Source organism: Epinephelus lanceolatus, chromosome 10 (assembly GCF_041903045.1).
Source record: "Epinephelus lanceolatus isolate andai-2023 chromosome 10, ASM4190304v1, whole genome shotgun sequence".
NCBI classification, from domain to species: Eukaryota; Metazoa; Chordata; class Actinopteri; order Perciformes; family Serranidae; genus Epinephelus; species Epinephelus lanceolatus.
Window position 1 is genome coordinate 36,679,701 of NC_135743.1, and position 16,953 is coordinate 36,696,653.

At 41.1% G+C, this 16,953-nt stretch overlaps 1 protein-coding gene across 3 annotated transcripts in view; it reads right to left on the reverse strand.

Moving 5' to 3' along the window:
• The window catches only part of ncalda (neurocalcin delta a), a 97,010-nt gene that overhangs the window by 49,496 nt on the left and 30,561 nt on the right, over nucleotides 1–16,953 (reverse strand). The window contains exon 1 of one of the 3 annotated variants that reach the window (XM_033640520.2): nucleotides 5,401–5,699. The exons of the other annotated variants lie outside the window; for them this stretch is intronic. The gene's annotated coding sequence lies outside the window, so the exon portion shown is untranslated. Of the gene's footprint in view, nucleotides 1–5,400; nucleotides 5,700–16,953 lie in introns of those variants that run through there. 3 annotated transcript variants of the gene reach the window in all.

The window sequence follows — 16,953 nt, forward strand, 5'->3', positions numbered from 1 at the left end:
TGATGGTAGTAACTGTAGAGCAGGCAAAAAACACTGGCAGCCTAGGAACTAATCACCTTCAACAAATGACAATGCATGATTATGTAATTCAGTACTGTCTGCCGTTGTATATTTTCAATTTGCCTGAAATTCTTGGTGCAGCATTAATACAGAAAATAATTTACCTACATCTGAAGATACATTTGATACAGGAAGCAGATCATGTAGTGATGATTTTCTGGGTCGTGACAGTATTGATGTTGGTCTTACCAAAGGCAGATTTTGGTCTCTATAGTCGTGTGTAGCAAGACTTATCTCCACAGCACTGTCAGCCCTTGAGAAAGGGCTGGAATCACCATATTACTTTTCTGCTGTAGGCTTTTTTTTATTTCTCTAAACCAATTACAATCATCCTGCTTGGTGCCAAGCCTAGAATGCAGTAATGGTGCTCTTGCAAAATAATGTAGGGGGAAACACAGCAACAGAGCTGACTGTTGGCATCAAACAGCAAACGGTCACTGATGGGTTTAATGACAGAGTTGAGCCACTTAGGTATCACTGTGGGTTTGTTGGGACCGTTTACTGGGTCAGTGTTGGGTGTTAGCGCCAATGCTGTGTTAGCTTGTGCTAACTGGGCAGATTCTGCGAGAGGAGAGCGGCTCCGTTGATAGTGGCAACCAGGCCCGGAGTGGCTCATCGGGAGGACCAGGACAATTCCCAGTGGGCCACCCTGATGTTTGGTCCGTGAGGGCCGGTGTTCAGTTTTTTTTATTTTTTTATTGGGCCAGTGTTCAGTCATGGCACTGGGCATCATGTATGCTGCTACCGCTGTCCCTGCTGCCTCCACTGGCAGCTTTTTTTTCTTTTTTTTTTTTTTTTTTGCAGATGCACCCTGATGTGTGTATGCATGGGGGGTGTTCAGATGTAGCATCTTTTACGTGCACAAACCCATTACTTTCAATGTAGACGCGCATCATGCACGCTCACAAAGTGTAGCGGCGCGCATCCGGTGTTGTGTCAGATCCCGGTTCGCGCTCGGGCTGTGTCTCTCCTCCTGTTTCCCACGGAGCTCTGCCCCGTTTGAAAGGCGAAGGAAGCCCGTATGTGGAAAGACGTCGCCTCTGAGATGTAGAATGTGTATTATAGAAGAGAAACACACATTTCAGTACCGCTGACATGTATCATTAGAACAGACATGTCCTGTGATTTTCAGCCTCCTTTATTTAATAGAGGGGGGACAATACCTGACAGTAATATTCTCAGCTGTCAGGATGTGCCTGCTGTAATGGGTAAATATAATCATAGAAGGCTGAAAATCACAGGACATGTCTGTTCTGATTATACAAGTCAGCAGTGTAAAGCTCAAGCATGTGGGGGCCTCCTTTCATATTTAATAGAGGGGGGGACCGTATCTAAAAGTACAGCTGTCAAGATGCCCCCTGCCACAGGCCTTTGCCACTTTGGTCTCGAAAAAACCCAGGTTTGGATATCTGTGAACACTTATTGGAACAGAATATAGATTCTGATATTGTTGAAAAGGATGTTGTGTTGTAAACAGTAATGTTGGAGATGTGCACTCATCTCTACATTGTGAAGCAACCCTTACTTGCACTGAATTGGAAATATTTTAGAAAAATACACTGAATTACAAGGCTTTAAAGAACAGTGCACTATCGTAGACTTAACATGTAAGGTTATAATAGGTCGTGATCTAAAGTGGGCCAGTCTGAGGCATGAAACTCCAGGGCTGAAAATGAGTCAGAACAGAAAGTCTGTTGATCTGGTGGCGCGAGATTAGACCTCCATTGCAAAAAGGATCGCATTCAGGTATCGTTTGACTGGAGACGTTTCAAAAGATGTTTCAAATCAGCTCGTATCAGAAAACATATCAACATCGGGCATGAGGGTCCTGCGAGACGAAGTATGGGCTTTTTCCAAGGTGTGTTCATAAGTTGTTTTATTCATTGAAACCGCATGCCTTACTGCATGATCCAAATCTTTGTCAAAACTGTAAGTTGTTAGCTCTGAGATTTTTGTTGTTTCTTGTACCATGGGGGATTTTTAAAATGGTAACACGCAGATAGCTGAAGGGCGGGAAAAGTGTCCAATAGTGTCCTTGGCTTATCAGTCAGATCCACCCTTCACTCCTCTGCAGTGCCACCCTCCGAATATGGTCACCTCTGGCTCCAAAAACCCAAGCTGGCAACGGGCAAAATGCCGAACTGAAGGCTTCAAAATGGAAATCCACAAACTAATAGACGACATCATGGTAGCTATATGCATTATTTCATACAGCCTATAGTTTTGCAACAGTGATAGGAGAGTGCACCACAGGGCGTTTCACAGTTAAGATTTTTTTGGGGTAATTTTACCTTGATCAGATAGTGACAGTATAGACACAGACAGGAAATGATAAGAGAGAGGGGAATGAAATGCAACAAAGGTCACTAGCAGGAACAGAACCGGTCATGTTGTGGCTATATGTGTCCATCTTAACCATTAATCTGGGCACAGTTAACCACCATTCTTAATCTGGTAAATCGTTCTTAAAACAACCCTGCACACTGAGTGATCACTAACACTGAGCCAAATCCAAAAACACCTGAAATCCCAAACACCTGCACCCTTGCCGAATGTATTGCTTCATTTATGAAGTGTTAAGGTTAGCCTACGACCTTTACATGGACTAGTTCAGTGTAAAGCTTTAACTCTGAATCAGCGACAGGAAGTGTTAATTGGCTCTAACAAAAACTGCAACTCCAAAAAGCCAACTGTCACTTCTTGCAGGATGCACGAGAAAACTGACAAGCTTGCTGCTGTAATGTTACCTTGTTGTTATAAGGACATTAATAAACTTAAGCTGCAGTACTATGGTATCAATTCTAGCACAATGTAAGAGGTAAACAACCAGTAAACTAGTAATTGATGTCGAAAAATACACACAATATCAGTAAAGCAGTTATGCCACCTTTAAACCCAGAGATAAACCAACCCCAGGGAGAAAAACTGGTAAAAAGCCTGACCTGTGCCTGGTGTGTGTTCTGTGTAAATGTAAGCCAGTGAACAAAATGAGCAAATACCATGGTAACCACCTTACCCCACTCAGTCATCCCATTAACTCTAATGTGAGTGTGTGTGTGTGTGTGTGTGTGTGTGCATGTGTGAAATGAAAGAGCTGGTTGGAAGTATCAAATAAAATTTTACACAACAGATTGCAGTAACCTGCAAAACTGTTAAGAACCAATACAATTATGTGTGTGTGTGTGTGTGTGTGTGACTTTTTAACTTCTGATTGTAAATCTAGTTTCATATGCAGGTTTGGCATCACACACATAAACATTCCTCTAAACAACAGTAGATGCATGTAGTAGTACATCACCTTTCGACTTTCTGACTTAAATAAACATGCCATCGTGTGAATACAGCACCAAAATCAGCCATATGTGATCATCTACAGCTGCCACCTCCTTCACTTCATAAATTCAGTCTCCAGATGTCTTTCACTACTTAGCTTTTATAATGCAAGATTATTACATTCTGAAAATTTTGTACAAATTTAGTTTGTATTATATTTGTCCACCTCCAGCACGATGTTGTCTGCAAAAACCTTGCTGGAAAACGTTCAACAGCACACACAAACACACACACATGCACACGCACTAAGAGAATTATCCACTGCTGCAGGATGTCAGATAAAGCTACTGGCTGTATGCTGGAGGTGTGTGCGGCAGTGCCCCTTTCCTCATCATAAATGCTGCCAACATACCCAGCTCATAACACACAAACATTAGATAACAGTATGCTTGTGCACAAAGTATTATTTTGTTAGACATGAATTTTCTGTCTCTTAACTCAAAATGGCCTCTTGTGGTATTCATGCAGCTCATTTCACAACAGGAAGACACTTCTGAGTGATGTACCCTCAGGCTTACAGGACATTTGGAGCTGCTTTACGCTGACAGTATACACGGCAGAAAGATTAATACATGCTCTAAACTTGTGTCAAAATTCTTGTAACTTTGAGTCTTCTTCTGTGATTCTCAGTAAAGGAAAGATATCCTGCTGAAATATTCACTATGAGGTCATAAAAGTTTGAGTATTCACCATTTAGGAGAGATAAGTACATGATCACCTCCACTGAACAACTTGAAATCTATTACATATTTGCCTTATATAACCTAATGCTGTTCGCTGATAAAAATACTTGTATTCAAATAGGCCATGTAAGGTATTATGTCACAACAACCTCCAAACCAAACTGTAAATCCAATCTAATCAGCACGGCAAATCCAAATTTGTGTCCTAATCTGAGCATTTAATTGGATGGAGTCAGAAGATATCTGCAACTAGAATACTTCAGGCGGTGACAAAGACCTGTTACGTGCTCTTGGCTTGTCTCCACTTCATTAAGTTGGAGGAGGGAGGCACTGCTGAGGAGAGTGAATGAGAGGTAGAGATAAAGTCTCACAGCAGTGGAGTTCTAGGAAGTACAGAGCGAAGGAGGAGGAGAGAGTGAGAAAGTGTGGAGTATTGTAGGGAGATCCAAACCACTTGTTATGCACATTTCCCTTTCTTTCCACCCTGTTTGGGCTAAATGTGGGCTGGCATGCTATTGTCTGAGGCACACAGGGAGGTGTGTGTGCAGGGCAAATGGTGAGGGAGGGGGTTTTCAAGTGAGACACTTGTCAAGAAAATTCCTGAAAATGCCCTTATCTCACCCCATTACTGAATTTCTTAAGAAAAAAAAAAAAAAAAAAAATCACAGCTGACCTTGAGACTGCAAGTTGCATTTTCGCAGTGCATACCCCTGAGGTTTTCCCATCCCCTCTGAGGGGGGCAGGTGGCAGCTGCTCTGCCCCCCTCCCTGCCTCTGACTCTCCGGCAGACACAGCCAGCAGCTCCAGCCCACACTACTGCCTCTAACATTAGCAACGCTTTGAGAGGAAAAGCCATGTGGAGCTGCCCATCACCTCCAGCTACACAACACACTCAGCCCCCGTAATGATCACACTCTCCTCCTCTCTCTCTTCTATCGTGCACTCACTTCCTGCAGGGGGTTTGAAAACAGATCTGGCTGTGTGTGCTGAGAAAGAAAGCAGCTAGTCTTCAAGATCACACCCCGATCAGGGATCTCCCTTGAAACCTCAAACATCACACTACATTTCTGCACTTTTTTGACTCTTATGTTTAGGCGAATGAATAAAGGGGGCATGAAGAGTTTCCCCGACATACAGAGAGCCTCACTCACTCTCTGTCAGGGAATTCATCTAAAAAGACAACTTCCCCTCTGCACAAGTATGTGACTCACGAAGTGAGAGCTCTCCTTTATCCAGCTTTAACTTACTGCACACCCCTCTGGAAGCAACCACTAGTTGCTAAAGCACCCAATACACATACAAAGAAAAAACACAGGAAGCTTACCTCACTTTGTAGCAAGCCGTTCAGCAGTCCATCACCCAGCACTTTCTCTCAAGACTAAGTTTGTGGAAGCAGCAGGAGCAGCACAAGAAGAAGCAACAGGCGAGTATAAAGAAGAGCACCAGAGAGAAACAAAGATGAGAGCACGAGAGAGGGGGGAGAGAACAGCGGAGGGGGGTAAGGAGAAGACGGACTGTGCGACTGAGACAGAGCTAACGGCGACTGACAGACTCCCAGAGACTCCTAGTCTGAGCAGGAGGTACGTTAAAAGCCCACAAACTAACTCACTCCTCTGCCCGCCTGCCTCTCCAGCTTGACGTCAGCACGGTCACATGACCTCGCTCTTGTGTGGAGGGGAAATGAAAAGGGGAGGGGAGACAGAGAGAGAGACAGAGGGAGAGAAAGAGAGAGAGACGGAGAAGCCTGTGTTGCCTTGGTAACAGGCACACTGCACCGCAATGATTTCAATAGGTCATCTGACACACACACACACACATGGACACACAGATGCATGCACGCAGATTCTTACATACAGAGAAGCTGGTAAAAGACGAGCTCAGTGCTGCAGACAGACTAATGTAGAAAAGGTGAACAGAGAGGAAAGAAGAAATCAAATCAGAAGTCGTTCATACTTTGTTTTTTTCCCAGTTCACAGAAACAAATGTGATTAAAAAAGGAATGTGCACCAGACAAACTGCACTTATGAACTTGTGCTTTGACTCACTGAACCAAAATAAGCAACATGCTGTGCTATTTACACCAAGTTTGTTTTTACAACAATTTATGACCTTTGGGAGGGGCAATGATGTACAGAGATGGGTGGTTTTTATTGTGCTTTTAAGGCAATTTTCTGGGTTTTTTTTTCAGCAACAAAATTTGATTTTGTCATGATTTGGTTCTAAAGATAGAAGAGCTATGATCAGGATACAACTTTAGTTATAAGAAATGGACCTTCTCTCTGTGTTGTCACTCGTTAATTCCTTTAGGACTTCAGTGATTTATTCAACACATGACTAATAAAAGAACTGTATCTGTACAAAGGAGTGTGGAGAAGAAATGAATAAGAAACTTAATAACCTTCGTCATTACTTTAGGGAAGTGGGGAATATAGAAGCTCCAGTTTCAATTGCGTTTTTATTTCATTTATATAATAATACTGTGAGATAAGCTGAAGACACACACCTCGACAAAAATATCAGATTTCAAATATAATGTGATTTACAGCGAAGTAACAAGAAAATCAGTAATGGTGTCAATCAGGGAGGAGGGAATACGGGTTCTGTTACGATTTCTCATTAGCAGAGTGGAGACTAAATAGACACATGGTTAGCACTGTCAGAGTTAATGATGCACATCAGCCTGGACTCTTTCAGGTAGCAGTGTTTGGCAGAAAAATGTCAGAAACTTCTGTCTTCAAACAATAACAGAAATGCTACTCAAGCAGACTTGAGGCTGCAAAATGTGGGAAAATATTCAAAAGTAAAATAAAGCAATAGTTTGGCATTTTGGGAAATACACTTATTTGCTTTCTTCCCAGGGTGAAATTGATACCACTGTCAAGTCTGAATGCTAAATTTGAAGCTACAGGCTGCAGCCAGTTACCTTAGCTCAACATAAATACTGGAAACAGGGGGGAACAGTTAGCCTGAGTCCTTATAAAGGAAACAAAATCCACCTGCCAGCACCTCTAAAGCTCCAGTCACTGCTCCGAGCCAAGAAACAGTTAAACAAACTAGATACAAAGTGTTCTGGTGGGCAGACTGTAACTGCTGCGCTAAGTTAGACTAATGGGCTGCTGGTAGTTTCCAATTTCTTTCTTTAACAATGACGGTAATCTCTATAAAGAGATTCTGCAGAATCTGTAAGTAATGGGATGAGATTTGGAATTTGAAGCCTTCTGATTTCCATCTGTAGTCTGTTTGTTTTCTGAGTAGTATTGATCAATTATGTTTGAGTTGCATGCAAACAGTGTAGAGGCCGACTCATCGGCCGAAATGCAATCTTGCTAACAACTGGCCATTATCGCACAACAATGTAGCTTTATGTTAGTAATTTTTTAAAATGATCTGTATTCATATGCAGATATCTGTTTATAGAAATTAGCCAAAATGACCGGCACACAGAAGAGGAGGTCTTTGCCCAGATTTCCAATTGCTACACCAGATCTCCTGATGGCTGTAGCCCTTAGAGGCTTATTGTCATTGGATCAATAGCTGGTGGGTTTCAAGGTTGCAATGATGGTTATTAAGTTCTATTTTAGATTGTTCCACTTTATATAGCAGCTGATTTACATAGTTTTTATATACACAGCAATGGCCTTGTCATTAATTTATCTTTCCACAAGTAAGACATTTGTGAACAGGGAGAAAACCCACAGCATGTTGATATATGAGGGGCTGTCTGAAAAGTTTTCTTGCAGAAATAAAATCTGTCCAGTTGAGAAACTGCATCATTGATTGTAGCAGTAAATATTGTGATATAGTGTTGGTGCTTTTTGTTCCTGTAAAACATTATCAGGCAAATTCACAATGCATGGATTGTGACAACTGACAGCACCATGAATTGCATATTATTTGCAACAGCTATCTGCCTATCTTAAGGTCCAATTCACAAAAGATATTGCTGTAATGACATTACAGTGCAAACACACCCATAATGTTTTCCAGCTGAGTGCAATTTGCCCCTTTTTCATGTCTGATTGCAATTATCCCTGACTGTGGCAAAGTATAAATGTTACCTTTGCATTAGGTACGCAGTAGGCAGAGCAACAGCAGAGAGATAAAGATAATGCAAACTGTAAAGTGATTCTCTTTCAAATTATCAGCTCACAAGTACGCCTGGCATGACGATGCCTTCGCCTAGTTACAGCCACTGCTCCGTGGTCACTGGAAATTCTGGGTGTGACACCCCTTATAAATGTGCTTCAGTTACCACCAACTCTCTAAAGATGCTACTAATTTCACTGTCAGTGTGTGGCTATTAGTACCAATCTTTGTGTATTAGACAGTTTTAGCAGTGAGGCTCATTTGCATAAAAAGGGGACAATTTTACACTAAATGTATGCATATTGCCTCATTTAAATACGTGCAAATAACACAGGAGCACTGAGATGCTACTTGCTTGGAAGCGCAGTTAGAAGTGCATTTCACCATGTGTGGGTGCTTTGAAAAAGACACGCTTTCTTTTTATCTTACTTAAGCAGGTTTAGTGGCCACTAAAGCCACACAATTAGGGGTGTAACGGTACACAAAAATCTCGGTTCGGTACGTACCTCGGTACACAACTCATGGTTTGTTTTTTTTTCAGTGCAGTAATGAAAAAAATAGACAACTATTAAATATCTTTTACTTATTGGTAACCTTATTAAAACATACCACCACAGCAGTTAACTCTTTTTACACAATTTTTGAATGAAACAAATATATATAAAATCCTGCTTTTTCACACTGTTTGAATGAAAATAGAAATATAAAAGTGAAAAATAAAATCCTGCTGTTTTTTAAACACATTTTTTGAATGAAAAATATAAATATACATTTCTGCTTTAACAGTTTTACTCAATTCAAATAAAAAGTATAGTGCAGCTGGTCAGCTTTAAAGCCTGCTCAGATTCAGTTTTACTAGGAACTTACTTAGCTTTCCCACTTTGTTAAAGTGCAGTAAACAAAACATGCTTATATCTAAAGTGCAGCTTAAACAATTTTACTCAACTCCAATGGCGTTGATTATTTCTTTAGCGCAATGGTCAGAGAAACGCTCTTTCTTTTTAAACGACAACGATATCGTAGTTTGCACCAGATTGCTTTTTCTAGTCGTGTCGGTTAACGCTCAAACTCGGGTGGTGTCGCTTTAGATGCGTTAGCATGTTAGACGTGTTTCCAAGTACATACCCGACCGCTGTTCTGCAGTGTCGGCACACTGCTTTTGTCTTGTCCACTTGTTTATTTCCATCTTCGTATTTTACCCTGAAACCAAAGTGTTCCCAAACGGAGGACTTATGGTTTGCGGGTGGGTCTTCAGGTTCGTCAGGCTCACTTGCCATGTTGTCAAAATGCGAGAATGCGTTGCACAAAGTGAAAGCGGACATTTACGGGACTCGGTCCGTCACTCAATTATGTCCGTCGGGGAACTAGATATTTTAAATGGTTCGGCTCGCAAAAACGGAATTAAAATAAAACAAAATAAAATAAAATAATATCCTGCGCCCAATAATTCGGTACAGGGTCGTGCCGAACCGAAAGTTGCGTACCGAACGGTTCAACACAAATACATGTACCGTTACGGCCCTACACACAATCCCTATGTGATTTGGCCTGTATTTCTTTTGGTGTTTTGATCTTCATTATTTTAAAACATATTTATTCAATCAGAGCAGGAGACGTGCAGGCGTGTGCACATTTAAGCACATTCAGAATTTATGCATACTCATCTGTTGAAGTGTCACCTCACCTCCACTTCCAAAATGTGCTTTGCATTATGTCAAGTTTATCTGGGGCAGGGCTTGAGTATCAGACAAAGACTGGGGGTGTGCAGTGTGGGAAGACAAACTATTTGAGGGCCAACCAAAGACCCTCTTTACCCCATCCTCCACTGACCCAAGCTGTGAGTATGAACAGCTTTGGGCTGATTACATTCATCTGAAAAGCATCTGCTGGCCGGTTGAATGGAGCGCAGTGGGGCCCAGATTAGGGTGGGGTAGTGAGGAGGGTGGAGTGAGGTCAGCCAAGTGAAAACCACTCCCCACTGGACTGCCGTGAGTAAGGGTATGTGCAGCTGAGTGAGAGGCACATGGAAAGAGACACAAGATGAAATGCCACACAGGGCAGAGAGAATCAACACAGCGCAGGGAAAAGTCATTTAATAAAGCCTGAAGCTATATATGACTGCAAAGATCCTGCTGAGGAGTAAAGCAGAGACAAGAGTGAAGGGAACAGCAAAGCACAAAGAGATCAGATGATGTAAGACACTGAAATGAGAGTCTGAGTGTCAGGTGGGTATATTGGTTGAGGGATAAATTATTTAGACTAAAGCCTAAGTCCTGGGATTAATGGGCTGACTGGTGATGCCTCAAGGTGAAACACTGTGTTTAAGATAAAGCTTGGGTTGAGGATTGTCCACCATGTTCAAAAGTTGTACTGGTACATGCTGTTTCACATGGGCTGCTTTTGAAGGTGGGATGAGGTGCTGGTCATTATAATGAAGGGTTGGGGGATGATAAAGGAGACACAGCTGTTGGTACAGGAGATAAATAAACAACAGTAAAGCAGAGAGAGATTTTCATTTTTTAAACCCCCCCACAAAGATCTGATACTACAGACCACCTCATTTGACCTTCTGATAGGGCCTTTTACTGCTTTTAGACTTTCGGCACAGCACTCAAAGTCATGTAACCAGCTTCTTTGTGTGTGCATGTGTGTGTTAGGATGTAGGGTGGGTAACCGGCACTAGAGGGAATTCCTTCCTCCTGAAGACTCAGGAAGCAACAGCATGGGCGGAAGAGAAAACAACTTCTCTTTCCGAGGCAAACCCTTTAGAAGTTGTTCCTTTGGAAAAGGAAACACCCCACACTGTCACTGTTAGAAACTCACTTCTAAATAACTCCATTCTTGTCTGCAGCAAGTTTCTAAAATCAACTGATGGGAGAAAAAAAGGTCAAGTATGAAAAAACAGACTCTCAAAAATTCCTGACATTGCAAAGGAACCCAAAACAAGCAACACTAGGAGATGACAAATGTATGCCTTTTGTTATGCTGTACACATATTTGTAAGAGTGAAAGTTGTTGTTGGGCAGTAAGACCTAAAAGCTGAAGGTTGAACTTGTATCAGAGAGCTGCCGTGTTAATCTCAGCAGCTGGCTTGGGGGTATTAGATAACAGCAGATTATAAATTGGATAATCAGCTGTCAAGCAGGGAAGGTCCAGAACTCTTCTAACAAGATTTGGGTGTCTTATCCAACGAGTCAGTGAAAGCACAGAGGCATGCACACAGCCACACACAGCGATAACCTGACAATCCCAGATGACAGTGGATAGTAGTGTTTCCTTAATCATCTTAATGAATTTGAAGCAATATTTTGGGAAAAACACTGCTGGATGGAGAAATAAAAGGCTAAGCTTCAAAAAACGTGTATTTTTGTGTCTCAATTAGGATACTATGCTTGCACCATCCTGTACAGTGAGCAAGTGTGATTACAGGCTGTGATGCAGGCATGATGAAAGTGATTTAACTTGATATTAACAGATTCTTTTTACATAGTTCACTCTTCAACCTCTGAGACCTAACCCTCTGATGTACTGGTTTAGCTATGGGTTCAGATGCACTGGGTTACCCCACATATCCTGTGTTCTTTTAGAGAGTTAGAAGTGCTCAAGTCCATGAACAGTTGGGCCATTATATCAGAACGTAAAGTAAGGTAAACAAGCTACAAGATAAATGGCATAAAGTTTTCACGAAAAAAAAAAAACAAAAACCCTGAAATGTGCTGGATCAGAACCCGCAGTGCTATGGTTCGTGCTGGCTAAACCTGAATTGCTACGGAAGGTAACTAAAGCTAACAAAAGCTAACTGAAGGTCTGTGTTCATCCCCAGGGTCATCTACTATTACAAATACAGTCACAAGTATATCACAAACCTGTGTGTTCAGACAGAATGCGTAGTAAACTTTACAGGCAGCGTGATTGCATACAGAGTAAATGGAAAGACACAGTTTGACATGAATTGGCCCAAACTGACGTGAGGACACATCTGCACAAATAAATAACGTTTAAACTTGAGAAAGAAACAACATATAACATTACATATCCTGGAACATTATGAATCTGCTCCATAACTAGGGCTGGGTACCAAACAAATTCCATCAGTAGGCTACTACTGAGTACCAATTCATGTTAAATCAACTCAAATTCAGTACTTGAGAATGCATCTGGGTGAGAATACCAGGTTCAGACAGAAGCAAAAGCACTAAGAGCCCCTAAGTTGCCCACAAAGCCTTACATTCAGCTTCCCAGCAAGCTGAAACTATCGCAACATTAGGTCTTTTTTTTTTCAATGTAATTTTAGAAATAGCCTAGTATCACTGCTGTTTGTGACTGTGTTTTTTAAATTACATACTCGTTCCACATATTTGTTAGTTGTGTCTACACAAAAAGTGGGACAGATGAGCACAGACACACTCACACACAAACACACACTCACACACAAGCAGACAGACAGACAGAGACAGAAGACTAGCTCTACATGTGATTATAAAAGAGCAGAGAAAAAGAGAGAGACAGTGAGACTACATCACCCCTACAACTTGTTCAAAGAAACAATTTTCTTATACAGAGAGAGTAAAGTACTGAAAAACGGTACTACTGGGTAACAGTATTGGTTCAAATGTGAACAGTATCCAACCCAAGACACGAGGAAAAATGAGAAAAACTGAGGGGAAATAGCAGAACCAGAGTGTCTGGTGAGTTCTGAGTTCAATCAGAGGCTGAGCTGAACACACACAGACACACTCACAACTTCAATGTCTGTCCTTCTGGGATTCTCAGAAAGCTGCTTTGTAGCCACTCGCTGAAACTCATTCTTATCATTTCAAAGTTTCCAGTGTGAAGGTCAACAAGTGCCGATGTAGGTGTCAGATGCTCCGTTGCTTAAGAGGAACTGTTGGAACTGCATGGAACATGGAGCATTTCTGTCAATACAGGACAGACACAGCACGTGGTGACTACAATGATGTGGCAAATGTGGTGTTGTGTGATTACAAGCATCGCCTTTCTATGTAACTGCCAATTACGACACATACAGGAATCAGCAGAAACCTGGCGGGCATACAGCAAAGTGAATTCATCTCCCACGCACCATATGGTTATGAATATAACAATGCACTGTCCTGAGAGGGGACAGAGAGGGAAAAGGACATACACATACACCCCCTACCACCACCAGACATGTAAATGTGCAACCATGCATAAACACATACTGTAGGGAACCTTGTCTAAAGAGGCTGCACTGTACAGCACAGTCCACTAAGACTACTTGTGACGACACACTCCTTTATCCCTCAGCAGCTGTAGTCAGAGAGCCTCTTACAAACAGCAGCTGTTCTTGTAGCTTTACGTCTATCAGGACAGTACAGTAGGTTAATTGACAGCTCGCTGAAATGAGTAGACAAGATTGTATAAAAACAAATCTTGTGTGTTATGTAACCGCAGTACATGAGGTGGGCGAGCCGATGCACCTCGCTGAACAGGCTAATCCAATGTACCACACCGCTTGCCAAAATGGATGACGAAAGCATCTTCTTGTTGTGTAATAAAACACGTTACAATAATGTAAATTAATACAAGGTAAAAACTGTTCAACTGCTCTTAAAGAAAAACAGGAAATAATTTATAGGAAGAAGAAGAAACACTGGCTATTCACCTTTTTGTGAGATAATCTGTGTTTAAACTGAGGCTCTGAAATAGCTACACATTTTATAAGATGCCCTGAACTGACATTAAAAGTAGTATTCAAATGACTGTGATGAGGAATTACGCAGCACTCCTCTGAGCAGGTGCTACAAAGGTTGGGTATAGTTCACATCTGAACTGATACCAGAACTGGGTACAGTACCAGGAATTCCTTGACAGTGTGAAACAGCAGCGTGTACTCGGTACTTACTTACTGTGTAATAACAAAAACTACATTTTTGTAATCAGAGGTAATCTTTTGTCCCTGACGCCAGACGCCTTAACTATTGTGACAGCCAACGGAGCGACAGACAGAGCAGCCAGCGGAGCTCAGTGGTCATCTTCCTGGCTTTGGTGATTGTCATCTCCTTGGAGTTCCTTGTCTGGCTTCCTGGCATTCTCACCCAGATGCATGCTCAGGTACTGAAATTTGGCACGGATGGATTTAACATGAATGGGCCCCCAACACTGATAAACTCTGTGTAAATTTAGTAAAGATTAAATTAAAGCATTGTGTGCATTTTAAAGTGTATTTCTAGTTTTTCTCACTCAAATATCTTAGATATTTGAGATATATCTGAGATCTTTTGATCCAAATCAAGGAATAAAATCTTTACTACACTTATCAATAAAAAAAGGTCTGCCTACAAAGGATAAATTAATCATTTTAATCTCCTATATATAAAATGACACCTATACCAACACACCTGACAGTGGGGAAGACATGACAAAAATCATAGGAGAAAAGAAGATGGCCGATTCACTAAGGAAGAGAAGATGAAGTAAAACCACATATACCTTATACCTTATATTTTAAAAACTTATTTTCCTTTCTTCTGCTTACTACTTTTTTGTTTTAGGTCATTTTGAAATGACATACTCATATTGTGAAACCCTGCACAGCTTGCTGTGGCAACACTGAACTTAATAACAGTGATGCCAAAACAGAAAATAAATTTGATCTGAGCGAGAGACAGAAAGAGACATACTGTGGATGCATTGCCCACTGTCCTCCTCCATCTCTCGCTTCAGACTTGTTTTGCGTCACCCATGTTTGACCTTCCCGGTTAGACAACCTGTTACATTGAAGGAATAAGTCCAAATTGTCAGAGCTCTGGGCAGTTGGAAGAGTTATTTTTTATTTTTTGCTGAAAGTGGTGACTGCAACATTTGTATGAGGTGATTAACTGAGGCATTCTGGCAGAAGAAAGTGGAGTAAAAATAGTTGATGCCAGTGAAAAGGCAAAGATACCATTATGAAAATTTATTTTAGTGTTAGAAACATGACTGTGTTTAACGGAAGAAATTACGCATCTACTATGTATTTGAACAGGTGCAGAAAATCTATTCATTCCAAATGTATCAAAACAACACTTAAGTCCATGACTCATTCCATCTGCCTTAAGGCCATTAAAAATCCAAACAGCAGTGGTAAAAAAAAAAAAAAAGCCACCATGACAGGTTTCTGCCCTGAAAATTATCCAGTATCTACGTACATTAGTAAAGCCACCACTGCGACCCTCAGGCTGTTATTGGTATGTGCTTGAATTGGGGTAGTCTTACATTAATGCAATTCCAGCAGTGAGGAGGATAAATACAAAACAACGTTCACAACCTTGAAGTGTCAAGGATTAAAGATGAGAGCAGACCTTCCAGATACAGATACTTACAGATACTTCAAACTCTTGACAGTCAGAAAGTAAAACACACTGAAAAATAAGCCAACTGTGATTAGAGGAGCATCACTCACCAACCACCTAAAAAGTTTACAGTCATAGTCGATCCGTGAGGCTAAACTTGAGTCAGGTTTATACTGTACCTATGGCATAAGCTCTGCATAGATGTGTACCCTTTTATTTACTTTTACTTCACAGATAAGAAACATTAAATTGTGAAGACATTAAAGCACCTACAAATTAACATTTGAATGCTTGTGTAATTTATCCTGGCTTGAGTTGATGAAAAGGCCCCTAGCTGCGAGGCTAATTTATGCAATGGGACTTGCATACATGCATTTTATACTTCTGCATTGAATCGACGCCATAGCTATGGTATAGGCTCCACATAGAGGCTACGCCGTAACCTATGCCATTGCCTAACATGCACCTCCCCAGAATTGTAACTACACGTCGCAGTGACGCAGACCTCCTGTCTGTCACTGTATACTGACATCATTTCCCTCAGAGGAAACAGAGCTTGTATTAACTATTAGTTCACAGATAAGAAACTATAAATTGTGAAGACAGTAAAGCCTCCATTAAAATAGCATTTTAAGTCCTGTGTATGATCTATCCTTCAGGGATTTATACTTAGGGATCTATACTGGCTTCATATGAGAAGAGGAAATCTCAGCTTGTCGCTAGGCTAATTTATACAATGTAAAATGCCATAGGCTTGTGCTAATAATGTTAGCATTTTGTATTTGTTTGGAAAACCTCTTTAGTTTGACAACTGTTTTGTCGGTGAACCTTGTGAGTTGTAATGGAGCCAAATTGAGTGCCGTTACCTTTGTTAAATGTTGCTGTTGTCCCTGGCGTTATATGAGAAGAGGGAAAGGTCGTCAGCCGCTAGGCTAATCAATATAAAGTAATGCCATAGGCTTGTGCTATTAACTTTAGCATGTTGTATTTGTATAAAAAACGTGTTTAGTACAGGACAGTTGTTTTGTCAGTGAACTTTGTGAGTTGTAATGGAGCCAAACTGTGTGCCATTACCTTTGTTAAATGCTGCTGTTATCGCTGGTTTTATATGAAAAGATGAAAAGATCGCTAGTTGCTAGGCTAATTTATACAATGTAAAATGCCACAGGCTTATGCTAATAATGTTAGCATGTTGTATTTGTGGGGAAAATGTGTCCGGATTAACACAAGTGTTTGTCTGTGAATGCTGCGAGTTGTCGTGAAGCTGATTTGTGTACTTGTGTTTGAAATTGTCTCTGTTAAGCCATGTTTAATGTGTGTTTTGGGTGTGTTTTGAATCAACTAAACTTTACAGCATTTCACAGAAACCTCTGCTGCCGACTAGCATTTCGGAGGTGTAACTGCAGAGTAGGGCTGTCAACGAATATTCTAAATTCGAATTTAAATTTGAATTTGAAAAAAAAGTGGACCTTTGA